General features: G+C 39.0%; 1 long non-coding RNA gene across 2 annotated transcripts in view; it reads left to right on the forward strand.

Moving 5' to 3' along the window:
• LOC119255808 (uncharacterized) overlaps window positions 1-26,620 on the forward strand; it is a 72,190-nt gene extending 45,570 nt beyond the window's left edge. For both annotated transcript variants that reach the window (XR_008553551.1, XR_005127544.2), the window contains one exon: window positions 26,214-26,620. This is a non-coding gene — a long non-coding RNA (uncharacterized LOC119255808). The remainder of the gene's footprint in view (window positions 1-26,213) is intronic.
• The last annotated feature ends 747 nt before the right edge of the window (window positions 26,621-27,367 follow it).

Consider the following 27,367-nt stretch of genomic DNA (forward strand, 5'->3'; position numbering starts at 1 on the left):
TGGACAGATCAGGTGTGAGCAATGATAAATTTACCATTGGTAAATGGTCCAATCAGACTTGGAGGTGGAGGACTCTGACAGAGGATGTATAGCAGGGCAGGAGAAGCTCGGGACTCTCTCGCTTGGACTCTGAGACTCACTGTTCCTGGCCTCCAAAGAAAGACAAAGTAAGAGAGAAGAAGGATTAGCAGCTGACCTCCAAAGAAAGAAGGGAAGCCAAGGTGCTTCTCAGAGGCTGTGCCCCCTATGCCTCAAGTCCTCCTTCTGACATGGCTTGGAAGGAGCACCAGAGGCCCCAGGCCTGGAGTCTCATAGGGCTGTTTGTTATTGGTGTGGGCCAACAACTCACAAGGGGCTGTAACACTTGTGTTCTAACACTGCCTCTGGTGACCAGTACTTCTGGCCAGTGCTGCCCAGCATTGCTAATGGGTGACTGGCACTCTGTGTCCGGGTCATTTTTGAGATGAGTTTACATGGTGTATCTGATCATCTGGCACCTCCTTCTACTGCTGCTGCCACCATTGCTGTCTTGTCTGGCATCTGATGCAGTCCATCCTGACCTTCAGACTGTGGCTGGGGCTGCTGTGGTGTCATCTCAGTGGCCCCTACCTGTGAGCATCTCCAGCTGTGGTGAGTTGCATCCTGGCTTGCTGCTTGCTGGCTGCCACAAGCTCTAGGCCCTCTTTGGTGGGATGGAGCCTTCTTGAACAAGCAACCTTTTGTTTGGGGCTTCTGGACACTGTAGACACTATCTAGGGTGATCCAGCCACCTGTGGCCTTAAGAACTCTGTTTGCTCTCTGTAGGGGGCAGGAGGACATGGAGCAGGTTCTTTATGATCCGAGCAGACGGGGTGAAGGAGAGAGTCCTAGAGCCCTCAGTGGCTTTTCAGGCTTTTATTGGGATTTACCAGGTACACGGCAAGCAGGGGTGCTGGGGGGCTGGGAACAAGTCTTCACTCTTTCTGGGCTCTCTGGCGTTCTCTCTGCTTCTCTCGTGGTTCTGCTCTTGCGGTTCTACTTCTGCTTCTCTGCTTTCCCATTCGTTCTTCTGGCGTCCCCATGTCACCACCCTTATAAGTTCGGTCTCTCAGCCCAGGTGTACCCACTTACGAATTCCCACACCCTATTCCAGGTGCCCGCCATCGGGCATGCATGCAGGACCGCAGGGATCCATCATCAATCTTAATGGTGGAAGGGCAGAAAGGCCTGACATCATTTACTTACCCTACACTCTGTTAATAGACCCTGTTATTGTTGTTCCCTGAACCTAGCAATCTTGCAGTTGTGCACAGGGCTGAAGAACCCAGAGACAGCGACCTGTCCTCTACTGGGCACTGTGCTTTGATGCTTTGGCACCCTTCTAGCTTCCCTTCCCCCAGAGCACTGTTTCATAATGAATCATTTCTTTTTTTTTTTTTTAAGTATAGCTATGTCCCAGGCAATTCTTACTATGTACCTGGTTAATACTAAGCTTCATTCTGATTGGATAAAAATTGCCATCATAGATAATTTAATTATTTGTAAATTATAAATTGTCATTTAAAAGTCATTTTATCTTTCACTGACAGATTAGCTAGGCCAACAAGCTTGCTCCTCTTCCAAGAGAAACCAAAAGACATTTTACCTCTTTAACGCCGAGTTTAATTTCTGTGTCAGGTTTCCAGAGCAAGCTGTGACTTGTCATTTCAAGCATATAGTAATTTCTGCCTGACTAATATATTGGAGACTTCAGAGGAGGTGGCTGAGGAGTCTGTCTTACCTACATTGATCATCTCTGACGGGAGTGTTTGGTGATTACTTGGATAGAGCACTGAATGTTGCAATGAGGATATGTATTTATGAAGTCACATCTTTCCTTGGATAGCAATATTGTGACAGATAGTTACCAAGTTTGAAACCCTTGCTATTCTTTTTTTAAAATAGAGGTAATATTAGTTTACAACACTGTATAGGTTCCAAGATTCCATTTTTTTTCAAGTCTGCCACTAAATATCCAATCACCATCAACTGCCTTTGATTCATTCCCTCCCACCTCCTTCTCCTGGGGTAATCATTCTGTTGTCAGAGTCTAAGGATTTGTTTTGTTTTGTTTGCTTTATATTCCACAAATGAGCAAAATCACCCAGTATTTGTCTTTCTGCTCTGACTTATTTTGCTTGGCGTAATTCCTTCAATTCTATCCATGTTGTCACAAATGGCAACATTTCATCTTTTTTATGGTTGAGTAGTATTCCACATATGTGTATACACACATGTACCTGTGTACATGTGTATATACATACTTACATACATATAAACGCACACACACACTCCCCACATCTCAATGCAGTCATCCATTGGGTACTTGGATTTTTTCCATATCTTGCCTCTTGTGATTAGTGCTGCTGTGAACACAGCAGTGCATATATATTTTTGAGTTAGTATTTTTATATTCATTTGGTAAATACCTAGAGGTGGGATCATATAGTAGTTTCATTTTTAATTTTTTGAGGAAAAACATGCTGTCTTCTATAATGGCTACACAAAATCACATCCTCACCAATAGTGTACAAGGGTTTCTTGAAATTCACCACGTCTTCACCAACATTTGTTATTTCTTGGTGTGTTGATAATAATCATTCTAAGTGGTATGAGGTAAAACCTCATTGTGGTTTAAATTTGCATATTCCTAATGATTAATGATGTAGAACAGCTTTTCATGTGTCTGTTGGCCATCTGTAAGTCTCTTAGGTGAAATACCTATTTAGACCCTCCGCCCAGTTTTTAATCACATTGTATGTTTCTTTTTAATTGACTTGTTTATATATTTTGTATATTAACCCCTTGTCTGATGTATGGTTTGCAAATATCTTCTATTCGGTAGGCTGTCTTTTCATTTTAATGATGGTTTCTTTTGCAGTGCAGAAGCTTTTTAGTTTGATGTAGTTCCCTTTAGTTTTGATGTAGTTTTCCTTTAGTTCTCTTGTTCTTGGTGATGAATCCACAAAAAAAAACTAACATCCACATCAAAGAACTTTTTACTTATGCTTTCTTCAATGTACTTTATGAAACTCTTAAGTTCTGGCCCAGGTAGGATCTTCTAGGACTCTTCTAGGAATAATTCCATGTTTTTATACTTTCATTTCATTTAACTTTGTCCACAATAATACAGTTGCCATGAAAAAGGCTAAACTTGGGCCTTCCTGGTGGCACAGGGATTAAGTCTCAGCACTACAAAGCTATCGGCAGCCACTGCAGCATGAGTTCAATCCCCAGCCAGGGAGGTGACCCACATGGCACAGCAGACCTCTCCTGTGTTGCCTGCTGCTCCCCTCAGCAGTGTATTTTTCCACCTGTTCTACTCCCTACTCTGGTGAATCCTGTCATCCCCTACCTTTATCACTGGGCTACACCCAGCTTTTGTGTGCATAAATAAATAAAATAAATCTTTAAAAGCTTTTCTAAAAAAAAAAATTAAACAAAACCAAATATCTGATCTTTGAGGCTTTGCTTCCTCAGTTTAGACTGTTACAATAAAGTATCATTAACTTAATTTTTTTAAGCTACAGAAATTGATTTCCCAGTGTTTTATAAGCTGAAAGTATGAGATCCAAGTGCCGGCACAGCGAGTGCCCTCTTGCAGATTTGCAGATGACCATCCTCTTCCCGTTTCCTCACATGGTGGAGGGCAGAGGACTTTGGTTTTTGGCTCCTTATAAGGGCACTAATCCCATTCACAACGGTGCCACCCTCATGACCTAATCCCCTCCCCTCACAGTGGGCATTAAGTTTTCAACATACAAATTATGGGGGGTGGGGGATGAAACAAACATTCAGTCCACAAGTTGCCACTGTCTTGATGCTCTTTGATATTGTCAGAAGGACTATTTGTAACAGAAAACTTTGGAGCCTTGTTTCCCTACTCTTAAGGTTTTTTTTATTAGCTTCAGTTGTAGCTTCAGGAAATAGTTCCTCACACAAGAGCAGGCTTCTAGAACATTTTTCGAGTCTGCCTAATTTCTGCCATTGAGCCTTTTCCAGAATTCCAGAAACCTGCTCAATACTTTTTCAACATAGACTGGAAATAGGGGAGTTAACACCCCCAAAGTTAGCTGTCAATAGGAGCCTGTGGATGCATGCTCCAGTCAACTATCTTTTGAATAGGCAGTTAGTTCCTAGAGGTACTTGGTATGTTTCTCAGGGGTTCCATTTCAACAACAGGGATTTTATGTGTGCTCAACCTTGCCTCTTCATTTTCTTGCACTTCTCTCTAGGGATGGGCAACACACGTTCAATTCCTTATCTTAGAGAACAATTCCTAAGGCATTCTTGATGCTTCTTCCTTCTAGACTACAGTGCTCTCTCTGCGTAAATCTGTTCAATCAAGGTTTCTTTTCTTTTAAAAAAAGGTTTGTTTATGCAAACAAGAACTGGGGTATAGGCCAGAGGCATGGGGGGTGGGGTGGGGGGTATGAGGGGATGAGAGGATTCACCAGAGACAGAGTAGGAATCAGAACAGGCAGATCTACTGAAACACACTGCTGAGGGGAGCAGAGGGTGAGACAGAAGAGGTCTGCCCTGCCATGTGGGTCACCTCCCTGGCTGGGGATCGAACTCGTGGTGCAGTGGCTGCGGATTGCTTCATAGTGCTGCGACTTAAGCCATTGTGCCACCAGGGAGGCCCAAGGTTTATTTTTCTTATTATCAGAGAAAGAGAGTTATGCCACTATACCTACTATTAAAAACAAGTCATATTAATTACAAAGTATATCATACACATTCACCTCACCTGAACTCTCCTTTGCAGTAAAAACTACTTATCAAATACCCACTGCATCTGAGGGCAGATGCTAAGAATTCCAGGTTTATTATTTCATTTAACCCTTAGCAAGTGATCAAAGGATGAGTATTTCTGTTTTGCAGATGAAGAAACTGAGGCACAGAAAGATTAAGGGATTCCCCCCAGTCCCACAAATCTCATAAATGAATATGAGAATAGCTTTGAGTTGTGATCTGATTCCATAGCCCATTAAAGTTCTTTTAAAGAGAAGTTAAAATTCCTTTATCAAACACTTAAATAAGTGGTTAAAGAACAATTACATAGGAAGAGGGACAAGAAAGTAGGTTTATAGCAAACAAGGAAAACATTTTCATGTTTACAAAGCTTCATAAAATTTCCTTTATCAACTTATAATAGAATGAAAATGTTAAAGCATTAAATCCTTGAGACCTGAGGATCTGCAAATCTATGTTTTGCTTCACAGTGTCTTATATATGCTAGGATTTGATAAATATGCCTGAATAAATTAAGTAGAGTATTATGGACTGTAGTTTAAAATGTTCAATGAGCTCAAAATTTAGTGATCCACTTTATTAAACAATTGATTTTAGCATCTTTAAAATGATTTGTTACTTGAAAAAAATTAAAATTCTAATAGCATGATGTAATTTAAGACAAAGTATTTAGAACAGTGTTATAATATGGTTCTCAATGAAATATAGTGACTTAAAAGTATTAGGGTGGGGAGCTAAAACATTGGAAAGATTCCAACTGATGGTACAATAGGCACATAGTTAGAGATGTCTAACTGTGAGGGTCTGGGGGGCACAGATGTCTAACTGTGAGATGTCTAACTGTGAGGGTCTGGACTGGAGTGCAAAGATCAAATGAACTAACATCAACTTCTGTAGAGGTGGTGAAAAGCTACCCAGAAGAAGTCACAAGATATGTTCTCTCCTTCGAAAAGGATGGCCGATTTAATAGCCCTTCTTTTATATCTTAGTTTGGGACAAAGAAAGACTTACTATAACTCACTGTGTGACTTCCCTATTTGACAAAATTATTGTATTTCATAAATACTAGAATTTTGAGCTCTCTGGGAACTGACTATATTGTCGGATTAGTTCTATAAACCTAGCATCTTTATCCTATTACATCCCTTGATGGGGAGAAAAGAGTTTAGACATGCAAATCTTTCCTGACTTTTTATGGGTAGGTCTTCAGATTCTCTTCAAATAGTCATGTTGCTAGAGATTCAAGCATGAACACTTTCTAAAACCATTAGGAGGTTGTTAGTTTTTAACAATAAATGATGAGTATATGCAATTTCTGTGTGCTTTGTTGGTTCCTCTTGGTTTCTTGTGGCAACAATAGTAACTGATAGCCCCTCAAGATGCAACTTGATCTTTCCAAGATATTCAGTGGGAGCTATGTAACAAGATAAAGTAGGTCTCGTTCTTTGAATTGCAAGGCTGTAAAAGAGACTCTGATGTTCTTCCATTCAACATGTATGGGAGGGCTTTCAGACAGATTCACTGCAAACTCATGGAAACTCAACATGTGGATAAATGTCTAAAGTTCTATCCACAGGATGTATTTTAAAAGTTCTTTGTGCATGAGAACCAACCTTCTCCTTGCCTACTGTTATTTTGATTGGCTGAATTTTAATAGAATATTTAAAATATAAATAGCAGAAAAGAATAAGATTATTATATATTCAGTTATATACCAATTACTATATCTGAAACCTAATTAGGAGTAGGATATATGAATTGTTGCAGCTAATAGATGAATTAGTGTAAACTACATATCTAATGGAGTCACAAAAATAGACTCATATACCCCTGACACTACAGTAAGAGCAGACTTGATCCAGAATATTTCTTAGACCAAATTAAGGAAAGTATATGGATCTTCTCTCCAAATGCCTATAACCATATCTAGTATTCAACCTCTTGGTCTATTCTTTAGAGTGTTAGAGAAATATCTTAAATTATAAAGATGTAAATGTGTATGAAGAGGCTCTCACTGTCTTTATCAGGAAGTGATTTGCAACTTTCATTGAGGGAAGCATTCCCACCTCTGTACTAATGCCAAGCATCATTTGAATCAGAATTCATTTTGATTCTTGGACTCCTGCAACATATTTCCTTTTAACCCATGGATCATCAGTAATTGTTGGTGGAGTTGGGACTGTTAACAGAAGTTGGGGATAAGGCGACTAGCCATGAATCCCCCCCAGCATCTATTCAGATATCCCTTGGACTATAACCCAATACGCTTGTGAAATGGCCATGCTTTCTCATCCTTAAACATGAGCTTCAGGAATGTTGCTTCACTCTATGACTTTACTTGGGAATATGGGCTTTACGCCCCATTTGGAAGCAGAGTGAGAGATAACCATGAACTTTAAGTTTTAAAAAGTGCTTTTTTGGACTTACTTGTTAGTCACTGTTGACTTTGATGAAGAAAAGCACTCCAGTTCTTTCTTACATAAATGACAAGTGGCATGGTCAGGATAGGCTGAGTATTTTGCCACTGGATCTCTCTATTAGTAGGAAGGAGCCAGATGAATATACGGGGTTGTAGGCTATTCTTTGGTTAATAGCCCCTTTATGTAACATCTTATTGACTTATAGCCTAGTGATCAGAAAGAGGTGCCAACCTCACATCCAGGCAGCAATTTAGGCAATGGTAGAATCTAGTTTATTAATCTTTATTTATGTACTTATTCTCTAAGTGCAATGTTTGCTAAACATATAATTATGATGTAATATAATAGCTCAAATAGTACTCAGGGAATAGTGATTAATAATATAAAATTAGACCATTACAATCGCTATAAAATTCAAAACTGAATAGTTTGTAGAATAAAAGAAGACTCCAAAAATGTGATTTCCCAGCACTCTGGTTATGTGAACTTGAATAGTCACATTAACTCTTGGACTTTCTTTTTCTAATATTTTAAGTAAAGGAATTGAAACAAATGATCTCTACTTTTTTCCCTATCTCTATGTTCTATGTTGAAGGGTGATTAAGAACAAAACTACATAATAAGCACTGTAATTGAAAGGATTTACTTCCATTTATCTTGGCTGCTTCAAAGTTTAATAAGTTTAATTTAGGTAGAATATTAACATTTTTCTGAGGCACTCTTAGAATAAGCCAAGCCTTTGACGAAAACTTTTTTGATGGATAGGCAAAAAATAATTAAGAATTTATAAAATATTTGGACCTTATTCACATGTCAAAAATCCAGTAATAAAAATGAAGACTTGCTTTATTTAGAGAAGTGTACACAGGCTTTGGTTAGTTCCAGGATGATAACAAGGTGTTAGGACCATAGAATGTAGAGCTGCAGATTTATGTTTGGTTTGCTGCCAGAAACTGCAGGGTCGAAAGGACACGTCGATTTATGTATATTCTCAAGATTTGTTATCCAGTATCAGGCTGTTTGACCATTTGTGGGATTCATATTCTATTTCCAATTCTTAACCTTAGACTAATTCATAGAATAAAAATATGATTGACTAAAGGTTACCTGTGAGATTCAGTTGGTTATGAATACAGATGGTTAGAAAAATAAAACATAAGGGAAAGTTAATTTGACCAAAACAAAGAAAAATTAATAGCATGTTACATATTGTCTAGAAATTTAAAAAAGCAGTACTCATTCATAAGCTCTGAAAATGTTTACTTCGTTATTTAAATACTACTTCTCAATAGTGCCCAAAGCAAACTACTTTTTAAAAATATTTCACATCCATAGCTTCTTTATTGTTTTACAATCTTTGAAGTGGATCACTTTTGGCAATATTTCACACCTAAAATGGCAAGTTAATATTATTGGTGGTGACACTAAGCTAGGAATTGATTATTCTGTCTTCTCCAATAGAGCAAAGTTTTCAATGTTAGCAATAATTTTCTTTGGCAATCTAATGATTTAGATTACCTTAAAAATATATAACCTCTACCTCTTGTACATTTCCATTTTATGATTACTGATATTTATAATGATAAACCATCAGTATAATGTATATGCAACAATGAGCGTTAATACCATTATACAGGTTTGCATTTTCCGGAGGTTCAGATATCTAAGGGAGTTCATGGTGTGGCCAAAGGAAGGACTAAGGAGACATTTTAAACTCCAGGTAGGAAACATTCAAAAATTGATTTGCAATCAGATGTAAGGAAAAAATATGCCAATAAGGAAATGTATTTCAGGAAGATTAAATTCAGCATTTGCTACTTAATAGCATTTGTCATTTTCCAACTTTTCATATGTGGCAAATTAATTTCAAACATTTTGCTCTCCCAAATGCCTTTATGTATTGTGTTTCTATTTCATATTCTTTTGGATAACATTTGAGAAAAAACTAAGACTACACAGTCATTGATTACAATCAGGACGGAAGACAGTTGTAAGACCCAGGAACAGGTGGAGCTTGTGTGACAGGGATATTCATTTTTTGTGCCACCATTTTGTAGCTGTTCAAAAAAAAATTTAGCAAATGGTGGATATTGTTTCTTTACAAAAAATGGTTCTGTACTGGATCCATCTGCGAAATATAAACATGTCATCAGCACTCATTTTCCATCTCCAAAAAACATTCCCCATGTCCATATTTGATTTTCAAGTGCATCTGTGCACTGATGGAAGCCCTCCCAACAGGCTGCCACACGATTGCAAACCCACACATTTCTGTCTTGGAATCAAGCTTTCACCAGTGCCTGGCCTCCCTGGGTAGAAGCATGTTTCCAAGTTGCAAAGGTCCTTCAATAAGGAACTTCAGTGTCCATGGTAAGGTTAAATTATTCCATTTAGGGAGATGATTTTTTTTCCATAAAGTTTTTTTTTTTCTACTTTGTTCCTTTTTTTTTTTGGTGAGGATCCTAGAATTTCTCTTTTTATACCTACTTGATACCTAATTATTAGCACTGGTGTGTTGAGTTTCTCATTGACAAGACTCACATTTAAGACAGAAAAAGAAGATAATGCTAGCTTGGTTATTTAGAGAACTGGAGGAGAAAAACAGGGATTTCATCTCAAAGTTAAATGATAGCATCCTGGATTCTGAGTCCTTAATATTAATAAGGAACCTGAAAGAGTATAAAAGATCACTGAAAAAGTTTAATCTCCTCAAACACACATTCAGAAGTGTACTCCTTGGTAAAGAAGCACATTTTATTTTACTTCCTTATTTTCCTTACACAGAACCAGAGTTACCTTTCCTATGGAGCAATGGCGTAAGCCTTGCCTGTCATTTTTAATCAGGTTGTTTTAGGTAAGTTTTGTTATGCCCCTCATTACTGAATTGTTTATCAATAGGTGCAGCAAGTGTCACTAGCTTTTCTCATCAAACCAGGTCTGACAAAGCAGCACAGTGCATGGGAAAGAGGCAGCTAGGTGAAACTAATGCCATAGATGTTTGATTCATTAGGAGCTTATTGTTAACGGGGATGTCTGATTGTAAAGGCTCAGTCAAGCAAAAGAGTGCAGAGTAATCAGTTGGATTTATAGTTTGCAGGGCTCAGAAAAAAAAAAAAATCAACATAAACCTTTGGATATAGCAGAAACAGAAAAATCCCCTTTGGGCAGCCCTAACCTGGAACCAGCCAAATAAGGTCATGCTACATGAAGGTTTCCTGTTAGGTGATGGGAGATAGAGGCGGATTAGAGCCATATGGCATGGCCTATCATACCTTCTGACTTAAGATAACAAAGCCAAGCTTTGTGCTTAGCTGTTTTTGACTGACATCATCAATTTTATTTTATGTTGGTCACCTCCGGTAACAGGAAAAAATGGCCTAGGGTTGATAACACATGCTTTTTTTTTTTTTAGTATTAAGATGCCTAGAAGCTAGTTTTTGTGCTGTTAAAAATTTCAAAGAATTAGTAGCTTACTCTTCTATCACCCATCCTCCAGCAACTGTCAGCCCCCTCCCCCTTGTTTTCAGTTTGTACCTTGCAAATGAGAGGCAGCCTTATTCAGAACCAGATGTAAGGCTCCTAGAGAATGAGCATAAGCTGGTGTACTTTAAGCCTAATGGGAAGTTTTATATGCAAGGGCCTTGAACTGATTAGTATAATTCCCTCTTTAATACAGCTGTCCCTCCAGATTAAGGTAAACCAAATGTTGCAATCAGAGATTAGTGTACCTTGCCAGTTATTAACATCCCCGGTGCTCAGCAAGCACGTCAGACGCTAATGCTGTGTATTTATTTGCCACTTCCCCACTGTAACTTGAACTTCTGCACCTGTCAAAGCATTCCAGTGATGAGAGGGGCATTATTGGAAAGCAAAAGTTTTGTACCTGTACACCTGTTTTGTTTTGTCACAGCTTAGAGTTTCTTTTGGCTGCCAAGATTGCCAGGTGCTTTAATCTGCTACTCTTTGGGTTTTGTAAAGAAAGACTTTGTGTGTTAAATTGCATTTGTTACTTTCATATGCTTTCTTTTATGCAACTGGAGAGCTCCTCACCTACACTGGTTGCTCCTGGGCACATACACAGGCATGTGTGCGTGTGTGCTTTTACAAAAGAGGTAAAGGATGAGGTCTGTTTCCCCCACACTCACCTATATAGCTTGTGTTCTTCAGCTCCAGCAATGTCTCAAGTCGCAAGGTGGGTCTCACAGCTGTAATATATTTGGCAGGATATCCTGCCTTCTTGCAACCCAGATGTCAAGAAAGACAAAGTCCTGGGTATCTCAGAAAGATCTGGCTGGGTTTCTGAATATTCTCAGTCCCCACCCAGGGCACACTTGGATCAAGGGTGGACTGTTTACAATAAACATACTGGAGCAGGGTAGTTGTCTGTGCTTCAGCCAATGACTTGGGTCTAGTCTCAGGCCTGCCTGACCTTTTCTCATCAGAGTAGCCCCAGGGCTGGCGAGTAAAGGAAGACAATGGGAAGTTGGCGGAAGAGACTGCACATTTGTCTGGTAAAGTGCCTTCGTGATTTTTATCAGCATCTTTTGTTACTTAGAGATTGAGATTCAAAAAGTGACAAAGCATTGTTTGCTAAGTAACCACTAGGTCAGCTCAGGGTCTGACTTTTTTCATGTGGGTTGAAAGCACGTAGCTGTGCTGTGTCAGAGCAGTCACCTGATGCCAGCGGTCCTGGGCCAGCCCCGGCCAGCCTAAGTTTGGTTGTCGACAGGAAGGAGCCACGATTTTCTAGCTTGCCTGTGGCCCTGGAAGCAGTTACCGGTTCACCTTGTTATCAGTGCTGGGGGAGCATTTCTTTGTCCCCCTCGCCTTCAACTCTGTCTGGGTTTCTGCACGTTGATTGCCTGGTGCAGAGTTTCTACATATTATAGCTTAATTGCAGATTTTTAAAAAAGACAAAAATATGTTCATATCTTAGGAATTATGTCTTGCAGCCTACTAAATATGCTAATGCAGCACTAAGCAGGGATAAAGTTCTTGCCATACCCCCCAACAGTTGCGTGGAACCCGCTGCCAAGTGATTGTTAATTGTGAAGCACAAGCAGGCTTTGCAATCCATCTTAATTGTCATACTTACTTCAGGTTTTGTGATAAGGCTCCATGTTGTTTAAAGTGACAATGTTGACAAGGGGAAAGGGTGTAGGCCTGAGCCTGTGGTTCTGAAGGGGTTGCGTGCTCTGACCTGCCGAAGGTTGATATGGACGGTCTGCGAGGGGATTTTAGTTGTCATGGGGTCCCCAGGCGGTTGAATGGAGAGACTGTCTGTCCTGCTTTTTCCTGTTAGGATCCTGACACGTGGAGCATTGATGAACTCAGCACAACGTTGAATGGGAGCTTTTTGGCAGCTGAGACACTGGGGCTAAGCTGCAGGTCAGAGATAACACCAGTGCGGATCTCCTCCTGCACACAGTTGCTAGCGTGCTTTCTTCCCTCCTGAGTGCAGGAAATGGCTCATGTTAAATACGTTCACTTTTCAGTTTTCCTTTCTTCTAAAATGGAGCTTGACAGATTGGACTTTTCAGCTCCCCCTTTTTTCACCACCTCTGCTTTCTACCTCAGAAATACTCTTCAGGAAGCAGGAGTTAATCTTGGTGAGGAAACGATAAGGTGATGCTTGATTTTCGGGGAAAAGCAGAAGGATATGGCTGCCTCGTTGCTGCACAAACTTAGAAGCTTCACCTTTGTGGCTTTCCCCTTCACAGCTTTTCAGAACAGGCCAGAAGAGGAACAGAGTGAAGAGTCTAGTACCCAGGCCCCGTTTGAGAGCAGCACACGGCATTCTGTAGCATGAGAGAAGGGATGGACAAATTTCGGGGGGAACACTCATTTGTAGAGAGGGGCTTGTCCACCACTTTCTTGCCCTCCATGTGGGGTGATCGCTGCTGATGCCGAAATGCTTGTGCCTTGTCTTACATGCAGCTGCTTGGTGCAGGTTGCAGAGATGGGAGAACAAAGAGCAATGGGCAGCCAGAGTGACTTTAATAATATTTCACCAACATGCTGTATTCACAAAAGCAATGCAGAAGGCATTCTATCTGGTTTTGGTATCTGCCCTAAACTTGGGCTGTCAAAGCTCTGTTTAAAGAAAAGGTATTTGAAATCTATCCTTGCATGGTATTGATTAGTGACTGTGAAACTAATAAATTGAAACCACCCCAAAGCAAGCCAAATTCTGACTTGGGGTACATGTGTATAGTTCCACTGAGAGCAGGGATGTTTCCTTTTTTGTCTGTTGAGTTCTTGATGGATGCCCTTTGAAGCAAAAGGCATGTATGTGAGTGTGTGTGTATGTGTGTGTGTGTGTGTGTGTGTGTGTGTGAATGCACATGTAGGTAGTAGGGATGGGATGGGGAAGGGGAGATGGATGGAGAGAAACATGGTGATAGGGAATATTTTCTGGTCAAGGTTCAACACATACCAGAAATTAAAAGGGGTTGTGGGTAGAAGTGAGAGTAACAGTACGGTCCCAGGGATGACACCTTGGAGCAAGCAGAATGATGCCGCCCTTTGATCTCTGTCACTTCTCACCAGATTCGTGCACCCTTTCGGTCTCATGAGGACACAGCAAAGCTGAAAGAGAGAAAATGAGTGAGTGAGATATGTAAGAGCTAAATATGGCAAGTCATTAACCCAGAGAATGACTCAGGTTTGTAACTCCATCAGAATTTGCTCTGGTGCAAGGTAGTGTGCCAGGCCTTCCATAATGAAATGAGTGTCCAATCTTCTTCTAACTGTACTATGTGCTCTTCATCTTCTTTGAGTGATTTCTAGACTTATTCAAGACATGTCTCTGGATACTGCTGGTGGAGGACCTCGAAGACCTTTTCCATATCCCCACATTTAACTCCAGGAGAGTAGCCAGAACTGGACAGTCTTAGGATCCCAAAGAAATAATGAATGCTGAGTGTTAAGTACAGTTGCTGATACATAGTAGGTGCTGGGTAAATCTGTATTATTCCTCTTTGAAGAAGGAAGTCATTTAAAAATTTTGACTACTTCTTCAGGCTGTATTTTCAGTTATAGCAATGTGCAAGGAAGTTGTAAAGGGCCCCTGTCTGGAAAAAAGATTTGGTTTTGTCTTATATCTACTTCGAACAGGCCCAGTGTATAAGGTTTGAGATGACCTGAACCATTAATCCTAGATAGACCTGGTTGATTGTCCTTGTCAGGAGGTCAAAAGGAAGTAACCACCTACACAGAATTATCTCAAGAGCCTGGAGAGCCTGTCTGTCCTCCAAGTGTCCCAAGGAGCCATGGCACCTGCTAACATTTCTTGGAAGGTATCTCCCTTTCCCTGGTACACATTCTCCATGTTCACATCTCATCCCCTTGTAAAAGTTACAGCCTTAAATACTACCCTATTTATCAGATTATGCGAAGTGAAATAAGAAGGCAAATATCCATTATTTCACTCATCTATGGGTCACAAAAAAAAACAAAGCAAAGAACAGATAAACACAAACACAAAGAAACACTTAGATTCTGACTGCAGAGCTGAGACTACCAGAGGAGGTGGGGGGTGTTGGGAGAAAAGTGGGGGAGTGGTTCAAGACTGGGCTGGAGGGTTATTGGTCCTGTGGTGGTGGTTGTAGTATGGTAACATGCATTTCAAGGATGTGAACCTGTGCTCCTAAAACATATACAGTGCTGTCAACCAATATTACCTAAAACTAACAAGCAATAAGAAAAACTCCATCCTAACTGGCTAGGTGCTTTTACTTTCTTTGCATATTTTGTGTATGTTTGCCCTACCCTAAGAGCCTTACTCCAGGCAAGTATGTGTATTTGTGTGTTTATATGCAACACGCGTATGTATATAAATGAGGACTAAGACCATCCTGTGTGTTTTGTATAGGTTTAGGTAAATGGCTGCTTTAAACAATAAAGATTTACGTCACCAGAGTGCCTTCTGTAAATTGGCTGTTTAATCTTATTCCTTTACATTTTATTCATAGATCATATTATTTTTATCCCTGGCTTTTATTTTGACTTACAAAGTATGTGTTTTATTTTCTCTCTGACTGCACTAGTTTTACCATTTATTATAGAATGTTTGGAAATATGGAAAGTTATGGGTGAGAATAAATAAAGACACCCACAAATTCACCATCTAGATTTAGGCATTATTATAATTTGGTTGTATATTTCTACCTCTTGGTTTATCATTTTAGGTACCGAGGATGCATGTGCCACTCAATAATTTTTTAAATTGCTTTTTCTTTCCTTTTCTGATTTTGAACTCACCCCATTCCTTTTATGCTGATGGGTTCCAAGTGGAACTGCTATAGTACTTTAGTATCTAAGCTCCATCAGACTTGTATTCTGGGAAGGTTAGCTAACACCCTCTACATACTATATTTTGAGCTTCTTAATATGCATTTTCCTGCTCTGAATCAGTGATTTATTTTTTGATCTTTGTTAATACTTCTTTTCAAGCTTGAAACAAAAGAAATTATCTAAAAATAACCAAAGACTGTTATCCAAGACTTTAAAGTAGTATGAGCCAATAGGTTGACACCTTTGATCCTTAGGTAAAAAGTTACAGTTCTTTTGTTGGCTTTCTGCAAAAGGAGGAAGTAGGGACAAATTACACAGTTGATGCTGTTTTGTGCATGAAGGAGCCTACTTTTGGCAGTAAATAAGCTACAACATTTAGGGTAAAGTAACTCATTCATTTCGTATGTTTTTATGGAACTACCCCTACTATGTGACAGGCACTGTTGTAGGCATGGGTATTTAGCAGTAAATGAAACAGACCAAAATTCATCTTGGTGGGACTTTATTTACTACTTAAAAAAAGTAGTTGAACATTTTTACTTTCTACTTAAAACTTAAATTCCCAATTAAAAAAGTAATTGTGCTTCATTTCTAAATTCTTAATCTGTTTTGAAGTATGTGGGGGAAGAGTTCTATTATTCCGGTACTCCTATGCCAAATAATGTCTTTCCTTTCAGAGACCTCTGTCATTCATAATCTCCAACTTCAAAGTTTTCAGTGGGCAAAAGGACAACAAAGGCAATGGCACAGACCAGTTTTGTCAAATTAAAACAAATGTGTTTAGTTTTAACATATGTTGTTTTGTTGAGGAGGGAGATTAAACAAACAGGAGGGGTAAAAATGTATATGTTCTTACTACTCTTTTGAGGTTATAAATATGGAATGCAAATTTAGGAGAGGCCCTTATAATCAGATAGAACTGAACAGTTTTTTATTTAAGATTATTAGTTTTGCCTCTTAGTTTACTTGAACTGTAATGGAAAAAATAACTATTAGTAGCTAAGCTGAGAAATATTGCATGAGGCAGAAAGACATAAGCCAAAATTTATTTTAATTCAAGTGTGTAATGCATGGAGGCGAAGCTCGATATGAAGGCAACTGAAGGTACAGAGAAGTACATAGAAATTAAGAAACAGCAGACAGTGGTTATCGCAGTGGTTTCATTACCCACTTATTTCAGTTTGAGTCTGTGTTTTAGGTAGTTTGTCCATCAAACATCAAGAGAGAAATTTTACAGTTAGAACGGGACAGGTTTTTATCAGAATTCAACTATGCCATAGGCAGTTAGATTGTGACATGGAAATATTGAGAATTTAAATGGATGCTACATGAAAATTTATCCTGGATTCTTGAGTTTGTGTGTAAGAATGGAGTCATTGTTACTTTTTTTAGGGGTTGATGAAAAAAGTATGTGTTATAACTCAACCGAGAAAAGAAGAGTGTGTCTTGGAGACAAGAACTTGTGCAGTTAAATAACTCAATCTGTGGAATAGAATGTAACTGCTGACTAGTGACTGAAGACACCAACTGTATGCTAGAAGGGTTGACCAAATTATTCACAAATGCTGGGACATTCAGAAGAAGAAAGGGAAGAATAGGGACTGGGGTGGGGAGGGAGAAATGAACAGAAGGGTAAAAAAGAGAGAGAGTGAAGACAAAGCAAATCAACCGGGGAAAACTACAATATATTCTATTAAGGCATAATTATTTGGGAGTTTTGATGTTAGCGCATCACTAGGGAACATGATATTCTTTTGACAGGTTGTGCAATCTACATCTTTATTTATTTGGATATGGAATAATCTAGGAACAAAGAATATAATAAAATTTTGTTTACTAGAAACCATAGGAAATCCTTTTTAGCTTAAGTGATATTTTGTGAAGAAAGATGTAGAGATTTCCAGTTTATCTTTTAATCTAATTTTCAATCCCTGTTTCAGGTGTTATGCTTATTTTTTAAAAAGGTGAGCTATCATTGACCCTTGATTTAATTTCCTCGCTAGACTCTTCCCCGGTCATATCTCAGTCAGTCAAGATTTGCCTGCTCATTAAAGTTTTCTTTCGTATGTGAGATGAGATAAAATGCTGTTAATAAATCTGTAGACACGTGTGTTTTTTATTACTTTTATAGTCATGAGCGTTGTCTTTCTTGACATGTAAGAAAGCAGAGAGAGTGTCTTCACATTGAGAAAATGTGTGTCAAGCACACAGCGTAGTGTGCCACATCCAGGCTTTGTCCAGTAAATATTAATTGATGTTGATGAGCGAGCACATGTCACTAACAAGATCCTCCTGCCGAACTCCAGGTCTTCCGAGGCCTGCAGTTTTTTGTGAGTTGGAATGATGCCCTGTTGTGGTAATTCCTTATGTTGAAGGTAAATGAATAGATAGTTTTCCTTTTAAAGGTGCTATCACTGTGAGGTTGGGATTATATATGCCTATTCAAGTCTTTCTTAACTTAGGCTATTATAAAAAATTTAAAACATGAATGACAGTATACTATATATACAGTATATGTATATAAATGTATGCATATACATATGTGCATACTGTGCAATATGGAATTTAAAAATAAGAAATGAAGAGCTCCTGTTCTGCTTTGAGAGGAATCAATTTGAGCACAAGAAATATAATTATTTAAACTTGTTAATTTTATATTCAGTTTATTCATCAATAAATATTCATAAAATATCTACCAAATACAAAAAGAAAACTTTTAATTTGATGGGTTAAAGACACACACAGTACAAAGTAGACAGTTATTTTTACAAGGGAGCTGAAGAACTCTGAAATGAAATTAACAAAAATATCTAAGAGTGAAGAGTTCTTATCATGTGCCCTCAATATAGGATATATTTTAGGTGTGTTGTCTCACTTAATTCTCATAACAACTTTGAGTAACAGATAGTCTTCTTCCGCTTCCACCGCATACACTTTCCAGATGAAGCAGCAGAGGACTAGTCATATTAACTAGTTACTCAAGAGCACACAATTAGGAGGTGGCAGAGGTGGGCTTGTGAACCAAGTCTGACCCCAGAATTGGAGATACTCTATTATACTCCACCGCCTCCTAGGGGAGTAGGAAGGAAAAATCACCCAATTGGAGTTAGGTCAAAAAAGGGTTGGTAGGATTGAGGTAGGCAGAGCTATCAAGAAGGAATGCCAGTGAAAGAAGGATTATGTGAGCAGAATAACTCAGGCTTGAGTACCTTAGAGCCCTTGAGGACACTGGGGATTCAGTTGGGAGGTGGGGTCATTGGGGCTGAAACAGAGAGGAAGGCCAAGGAATCCAGTCTAAATCCAGTAGGAGCTGCTAATTTTGAAGTAGAGTACATAACTCACAAAGAAGCTGGAAGGATGGATATTAATAAGGAGTGTTATTGCCCAGATTGATTCTCCTCATTATGGGAATAGCAAAGACTTTTTAGAGAAACTAGATTTCGAACTAGGACTTGAAGTTGATGGGAATGGAGTAGAAAAGCATGCCAGCAATCTAAAATACTGTGATTTAAATAGGAGATTAGAACGTAAAAAAAAATCAGGAGAGCTAGTGAAAGAACATTTTTCATGAGTTCAAGGACTGCTGAGGAGAAAACTGAATAGGTGACTTTCTACCCCTCATACTTGGAAGAGGAGGGATAGAAGTATTCCCCAGCACCCCAAATCATGTCCATCTCAGTCCTTAATGCCTTGCCATATTTGACTGTTGAAGTAAGAAACATGACAGTTAATTTTGATTCCTTTGCTTGCTCTCACAATAAAATATATCCAGAATCTGTCTTGGTTCTTCATCAGACTGCCCAGAGAGCTGACACTCTGCTGTTAGAAAGTCTCAATCTCCTTGTTTAGTATCTCCCAAAAGCTGCCCACGGCATTTAGAACAAAGTCCAACCTCCAAGTCCTTCAGTCTCCAGGCTTACCTGATTTTACTTTTTAGAATGCTTCAGACTTCCTGCCTTCTCTTCTATTTCTTTTTTTTAAAACATTTATTTATTTATTTATCTATCTATACAAGCACTGGGTACAGTCAGAAGCACGGGAGGGTGAGAGAATTCACCAGAGCCCGAACGGGGAGCAGAACAGGCAGACTGACGAAGTACACTGCTAAGGGGAGCAGCGGGCAGCAGGAGAGGTCTGTGCGCCGGGGATCGAACCGGCACTGCAAGGTTGCGGGCAGCTTCGCAGCCCAGCGCTCAACCGCTGGGCCACCCAGGAGGCCCCTTTTCTATTTCTTGATTCATGAAGCTTGTTCTCACTGTCCGGCACTTGCGCTTTTTTCCCCCCTCTTTGGACCGGCTATCTTCCTGTAGAAAATCAGCTCAAACATACTAGCCTTAGAGAGCTCTTCCCTGGACAACCAAGCTTGCATGTTATATCCATGACTATTTTCTTCTCTTATTTGTTATGAAGCAAGATCATTGTTATCTAATTTAGAAAACTTCACTGAGATCAGCTTATATCCCTCTACCCAATTATATTTTCTTTATAGTTTTTATAATTTCCTGCAATTATTGAAAAGGATATCTATTTATGTCTCTCTCATGGAGAATTCTTGGCTCTAGAGGACAGGACTTGCTTTGTCTTATTCAGTGCTGCAAACTCAGTGCCTGTATGTAGTAGGTGCTCAATGTTTGTTAAATGGGTGAATAATGAATGAAAAGAATGGGAATGAGGATGCTTGAATAATGTGTAGAAGCTTATTTTTTTAATCAAACATTTGATGTGTTATAGACTGGAATAAATCACATGGCTATTTTTTTCTATTCTCAACAATTAACCAAGTAGCTCTCTTCTTTGTGTGGGAGTTTAGTGATAGTGGGTAAGTGGACTAAAAATCTTTCAAGTTGTGGCGGGGGGTGGGGGGAAGCATGAGATTTAAAAGAAAAAGAGATGGTCTTAGCAAATTCACAGGGTGGGTGAGAGCTCAGTCAGAATGCTCTTTGGAATTCAGACAATTTAGTGACAGTTACACTCCTGTGTAAGTGTTGGGGAAGTCAGATGAGATGAGTTTGTGACATGTGCAGTCATTCTTGATGTGCTCAATTTTTCAACAGTGTTTCATGGTGGCATTTAAATTTGAGCGGAAAATGACCTCCTTGTTTCTAGTTCCTTTCCTAGCCAGTATGGGTCTGCTCCTAGGACAAATAATGGTTTGTTTTGTGCAGTATAGTTCTCCACTATCCTAGAAGAGAGAGCTTAAGAGCTTATTTTCCAGTAGAAATAGGGACTTCAAGACAAGGAAGAGGTTGTGGAGTGATTTATTTTTAGTTTTAAAAGGAGCACCTTCCTGGCAAGTAAGCAAACAAATAAACAAGCAGACACAACAGCTTTCTTGGAAGGCGTCAGGGACTGCAGGTATGGGAGAGTTCCTTTGGCCAGCTTTCGCTTCCCTATCCTTTTCTCACACTTGTGTTGGCACAGTTGGAGGAGTTTATTATTAGCGGTGTATTCTACAAGCCATTCATTCATGGAATATATCCCTGAGAGAGAAATCTTCATGTGAAAATAAAATTGTCATTGTTTTTTATTGACTTAGAGGCACCTCACATAATAGAAGAGCATCCTAAATAGAAAGCCCTCACTTTAGGAAAAAAAGAAAAGGTGAGGAGTAAGAGAGAGAGATGTTCTCAGAGGAATCCGTTTGGAACTGAAAAATTAAGATTCTGCTTTGTGCAATGCTAGTTGCCTTGCCAGTCTCAAGCTGGCACTGTGGGCTTGCTGTAGCTGCTGAGTCTAGCTGAGGAGAGGAGGCAGTGTGCTTGGGTTTACTGCCTCACCATGCATCTCAATATGTTTTTGATTTTGCATTTTAAAAATAAGGTGAATGATCTCAAGAGGTTATCATTGCAGGAGGTTTTATTCTTTGTTTTTGTTTTTTATTTTTCCTATGGACAATTAAGAAGCAATCCCAGTTTTAGTCCAGAGATTTTCTCATTTCTTTGTACAACTGTAATTTAGGCACATATAATAGTGCAATAGTATTATTAGATATTATCGTGTTTATTTTGTTCATGAAAATGTGTGACACACCTAATTTGTATTCTTTTTGAGGAAATGTCCTGGAATGGGTTTTGTCCTGGTTCCTTTTTGGGTCTGTCATAAGGTGTGTGATAGAATTTAAGTTCCTAGAATAAGAATAGCATTTTTTTTTTTGGAAGGCATAATGATTTTGAGCTTTGAGGAATTTCAATGGGCTATTGTTGCAGTTTTTTCTTTCTTTTTTACACCGCTCCAGCCCACCAGGACCACTGTGTGACACATTTCCTACCGTCAGTTGCAGATATTTTTCAAATTAAATAAAACTGTCATTAATTTTATTCTAAGAAATTTTTGGAATTTTGTTTTTTCAGGATCTATGAGGTAATTGGAGATACCCCAGGCTATCACAAAACCATGGCTGGGAATCATTGCTTTAGTGATTAGCACTTTGTAAGCTTTCAAAAAATATTAAAACCAGGATAGATTGTCTAATTTCTGGAGGGTGGATTCACTTTAGTATAATGTAATGTGTTAACAAATGCTCAGAGAAGAGGTTGTGGATCCAGAAATATGGCTTTTGCAGAAGGCTTTTATCCAAATTAATTCAAAGAATAACAGGAACAGTTGTGTATTGGGGCAGAAGGAATAAGGTGACTCAATTAAATGATAGAGAAATCTCCGGGAAAAAAAAAAAATTGTCTCACGTCAACCCAATGCTAACAATAAAATTCTCATTACTGAAATCGATAATCCTATAATAAATGCATAATAACTTCAAAAAGGATTTTTTTATTAAGCATTTTTGTATGATTGGCTATGCACCAAATATTGAAATCAAATACTGCTTTTCTTTACTTCGAAAATTATCAAGTTCTCCTCTGTCTTTAAAGAGCATCTGAAATGAGAAGAACCAAAAAAGTACTTGGCAGATAAATTCACCTGCTGAATTTATGCCTGACCTGACTAGATTTATCTATTTCATTTTTTGGCTTTTGCTTTGCTCTAGCCATGGTGACACACTGAGAAACTAATGCCAAGTCTTGGGGTTGCTGGGACATTTGTACAAGACGGGTGACTATGTAAGGGTGGTGCAAGCCATGGCGGTTTGGGTCCCACTAAGTAGGGGATCTGTGGAGTTGGTTGGGCAGAGCATGAAGAACACCATCAGGTCTGGCTGATCAGCACTGCTAGTTCACTGCGGTCTCATGGAACTGGGAACACTGCTTGGTTCCGCTCCACATTCAGAATGGAGCCCAGCACAGTAGCAGTTCTGCACAGAGAGAGCTCAGGATTCATCAATTTGATATTAAAGCCTAGAGGGCCTGTTGCTCTCAGAGCTAGATTAAGGAAATGTTGGTAGTGTTTACAGATACAGAATTCACAGACCGACGACTGTATGTGCAGTTTGGAAAGAAAACTTGAGTAAGTAAACAGGTAGACGGAGAGAGGATAAGCTGCCCTGAAAACACTTCTGTTTTGTCTTTTGGCAGGGATGTCTGGTTTGGGCTTCCTGAGTTTTTTGCCTGGTGTTCTGCAGGAAAATTTGCATTCCAAAAGATAGGTTAGGCTGCCTTCCTGCTTCTGAAACTTCTAGAAGGTGTTCTGATATAATAGTGCCTTTTTCCCTTCCCCTTTTTTAAAAAAAGATGTATTTATTTATGCATCCAAGAACTGGGGTGTCTGCCCGAGGTGTGAGGGTTGGGGGAGAGGACTCATCAGAGACAGAGTGGGGAGCAGAATAGGCGGATCTACTAAAATACACTGCTGAGGGGAGCGGCCGGCAAGACAGGAGAGGTCTGCCCGGCCATGTGGGTCAGCTCCTTGGCTGGTATCAAACCCATGCTGCAGTGGCTGCTGACAGCTTCATAGTGCTAGGTCTTAAACCCTAATGCCACCAGGGAGGCCCTATAACAGTGCTTTACACAGCCTGTTTGAGTAGATACACCCTAATCACCTGGTTAGTACGGGTGGTGTCTGGATAACACCCCAATAGTCTTCCAGGTATTTTTTCTGAGGAAAAGAGCCCCTACTTCCTTTGAAAGAGGATATGATATTTCTGAATCCTATTCAGCATTTTAAACCAATGTTACCTGAATAAAAAATAATAAAAAATAAAAAAGTTTATCAATTATGCATTAATAAACTTAAAGGGGGAAAAACTCCTATTTATAGTAGCTATACTGTGTTACAAAAAGAAGTACAAATATTTTCATAGCTCATCAAAGTGGTCCCAGATATCCAAATCATCATTTATGCTCATTATTGTTGTGAAATATGAAAGTTATTGGACCTAACACTTGATATTTTTAATTCTCATGTAATCAAATATTACATGTATCACGAGAAAATAAAAACATCCTCTAGTTAAAAAAAGAAATACCAAATTTTATTTGGAAAGGGATCCCTTTCATTTTTAACCTTTCCTACTCTTTACTGTCTAGACCTACAGGTATGAATACAAACACAAGTGAGAAAGGAACCATTTCATAGCCACAGTGATGCTGTTTTCCTGAAAGTCCCACCTCTATGCACTTTCCTTCATTCACTTTTTCTTACTATGGTTATATTTTCATTCCTGTAGTATACCTCTTATCTCTCTCCCATTTTTGTATTTCCATCACATTTTAGGGTTTTCTTGCAGTGCAAAATACGAGCCAAACTTGAGAGAGAACAAAACTAGATACATTCATGAAAAGCAGCCCCTTCTTTTCTACTCCAGTATGGTTGAGAAGGGGAGCAGGGAAACTTTTCACATTAGTCCCATCCTGCTTTGGGCTGCTTATACTTTCAGTCTGTGACTCAGTTCATTGGCACCAGATGCCAGTGGTGCCAGGGTCAAGGGTTTGATCCTCTTTTGATCTGGTTTGCTGCAAATTTAACAAGCACTATAGAAACTTAGTGCAGTCACTATAGAAATTCTGGTTTTAAAGGGAACTGGTGAACATATGAGTGAGTAGGTGAAAATCCAGCCTCATTCCTGGAAAAACAAAGCTTGCGCCCTACCATCTTTTTGCATTTGGACAGATGGTACCCCTGAAAATGTGAACTTGTTACTCAAACCTCCCTGAGTCTTTGTTTCCTCATCTGTAGAATGGAGATAAGATTTTCTCCCTTTCTACTGCAGCAGGATCTGTGAAGATTAGATAATGACTGTAAAGTCTTTATACAAAGGTATAAGCATTATCATAAACAAGGAGATTAGTCACCAAATAAAAAAAAAATACTTAAAGGACCCCCCAAAGTGAACTGCCTATTAATTTTGAATCAATATAAGTAGTGTTCAGTCTAATGCATTCTGATTTTGGTTTAGCTGAAAAAAGTTAGGTGTGAGTGTTGGACCTTTCTATTTACTCATGAGGTTAAAACAATCGTTTGATAGTGAACATTTGTGTTAATGAAAACAAAGTGGGCTTTGAATCTCAAACAGGTTTTATTTAAAAAAGAAGGTGAAGGCGGAGGTCTCTAGGAACATATGTGCCACTGAGGAATATTTGCATATATTTGATCTGCAAGCATGCTCCAGTGATTTTCTCAGTATACCTTGGAGTAGAAGTTGCAGCACAGTGCTGAGGCCAGCACGCAGCAGCGGAGTTCGCCCTCTCCAGCTTTATTATGGCACACAGCGACAACTTCATTTTTAGCATTAAAAAAAAAAAATCCTCTTCACTTAATTCAGACAGTGACCTGCAGGCCTCATTCTGACTGAAGGAGCCATTCAGAATACTCCCAGACAAAAGCAGGGCTTTTTCCTAGCAACCAGATCAAAGCCAAATCTCCCAGAATAGCTCCCTCCCAGGTTTCCTTTGGCACATAGGTTCACAAGGATTCTAAGACTTGTGGTATCCAGTTCAAACTACTCTTTCAAACTGAAATGGAAAGGAAAACTCCTGAGGAATTTTCACATACTCTGAAAACTGGCGAGCTTTGCAGGCGCACTTAATCTGGGGAGAGCACCGTGGTCATTTGGAGCATCCCTAACTTTGTTATCGCCTGCATCTGCATGTCCATTCTGTCGGACTCCCACAGAATGAGGGCTCTGTTTCCTTTCTGCCAGTACCTAATATCAGCTATGCCCAGGAGCCGGCTGATGAAGACTTCCTGTTTGTTTTGAGTCACTGTTAGAGTGATAAATATACTTTAGCTTTCTGCTTAGGAGGAAAGAAACCAGCTGCCCTGAACTCAAGAGAAAAATGCAGAAATTCCACTGAATGGCCCTGTTATCATGGAATTTCAAGGACAGCATAAAAATGAAAACTATAAGCCTGAACAAAGTAAATAATCTCCATATTAAAGCATCTTGCTCTGTATGCGTGGACTCGACTTGTTTGTCTTTAATCATTTAGGCGCATGATGCATTTTTCACTCTTCTAAGACTAACTCAGCAATGTTTAGAAATTTTTAAAAATGTAAACTTACACTGCAGAGTAATGGTGAACTGTATAAATAAACAATTACAGTTGTGGTTTTTTGATCTGACCACAAGCTTTTAATGCCATTTTTTGCATGAACATATAATGCTTCTGGATAAACAATAATGTTTACATTGTCAGTGGCATCCACTGTTGTCTTGAGTCATTTACATACATGATTATTTGGATATAGAGTAACCCAAGAACAAAAAAATCCTATAAAATTATTTAAAATGAGAACAACAGGAAATCCTTTATAGTTTAAATAGCACTTCTAAAATAAAGCTGTGACACTTTTGTGTTTTGATTTCATTTTTTTCCCTTTTATTTTGAGCAGGTTTTAGATTTGTCGACTACAGTGTCCTCGAGTGGAATCATTCTATCTTAACTCTGACCTGGAGGATAGTGAAGTTCGAAAGACTTGTTGCTCTGAATATCTTGACCACTGCATTCTGGCGTTTGTCTTTTCCTTTTTTCCTTCTGACTCAGTGTGGACTTGACTTCCAGAAGTCTGGACTTGGAAAAGATGGCAACAATTTTCATGTGCTTGGAGTGAACATGGGTTGTTTATTTCCTTCAAATACATAAGGTCTCTTAAGATAGTTCCCAACACCAGTCAAAGATTTTGTTACTGATCTGCAATAAGTCTTTTGCTCTAGGATAAAAGAAAGGTTTATCAGCAAATTCAAAATAAAGTTAGCTTTCATGCTTTTTATGCTGTCAAATTAGTGACACAGATGGGGGGCAGAGGGTATGCATTGGTCTTATAACAATATGTCTGGTAATGTTTGTTGATTGAAACTTCAAAATGCCCACGAATGGTTGTTCTATATAAAGAAATTTCCCCAACATGTTAGAGTCAATGATTGGGACAGCAACACAGGATTCCTGGGTGAAAGAATTACAGTGTTAAAGGCTTAATGGAGACTGGTTTTTATTTAAAAGCTTACATTAAAATATTTCTTGTCACAATAGCAACTCATAAAAGAGTGCACACATGTAGAAATACTGAGCACATTAGTTCAAACAGTGAAATATGCTATTGTTACTTTATAAATATATTGTGGAGTATTTGTTTTTTTATATTCTCACATCTCTGACTTGAGGAGAAGAAAGCACTTTAGACAGTGATGGTGGTGGAAGGATGAGAGCACTGAGTAGCGTATTTTCTGTCATAATGGAGACCTGTATTTAGAAATAATAGAATGGGCTGGAAAAATAGTGAAGCCATGATTTTGTATGGGTGGGAAAGATAGCTGTAAAACTAATTTATGAGGCAAAAGTAAGTTTGTCAGGGGGAAATTTTAGAAGGTCTATCTTCCTCTGTGTCTTTGCAAAGAGGTTAATATTTGATAGGAAAAAAAAACAAAACTTGAGATGGGGTTTAGGTGAGGTTTTCGGGTAAAATCTATCATTTAAAAGAAATTGGTACACTATTTGGGTGGAACCTATCACTTACCAAATATAAAAAGTGTGAAAAAACCGCCCTTT

Source organism: Talpa occidentalis, unplaced genomic scaffold (genome assembly GCF_014898055.3).
Source record: "Talpa occidentalis isolate TD23 unplaced genomic scaffold, MPIMG_talOcc4v2.1 talOcc4.3, whole genome shotgun sequence".
Taxonomy (NCBI): Eukaryota; Metazoa; Chordata; class Mammalia; order Eulipotyphla; family Talpidae; genus Talpa; species Talpa occidentalis.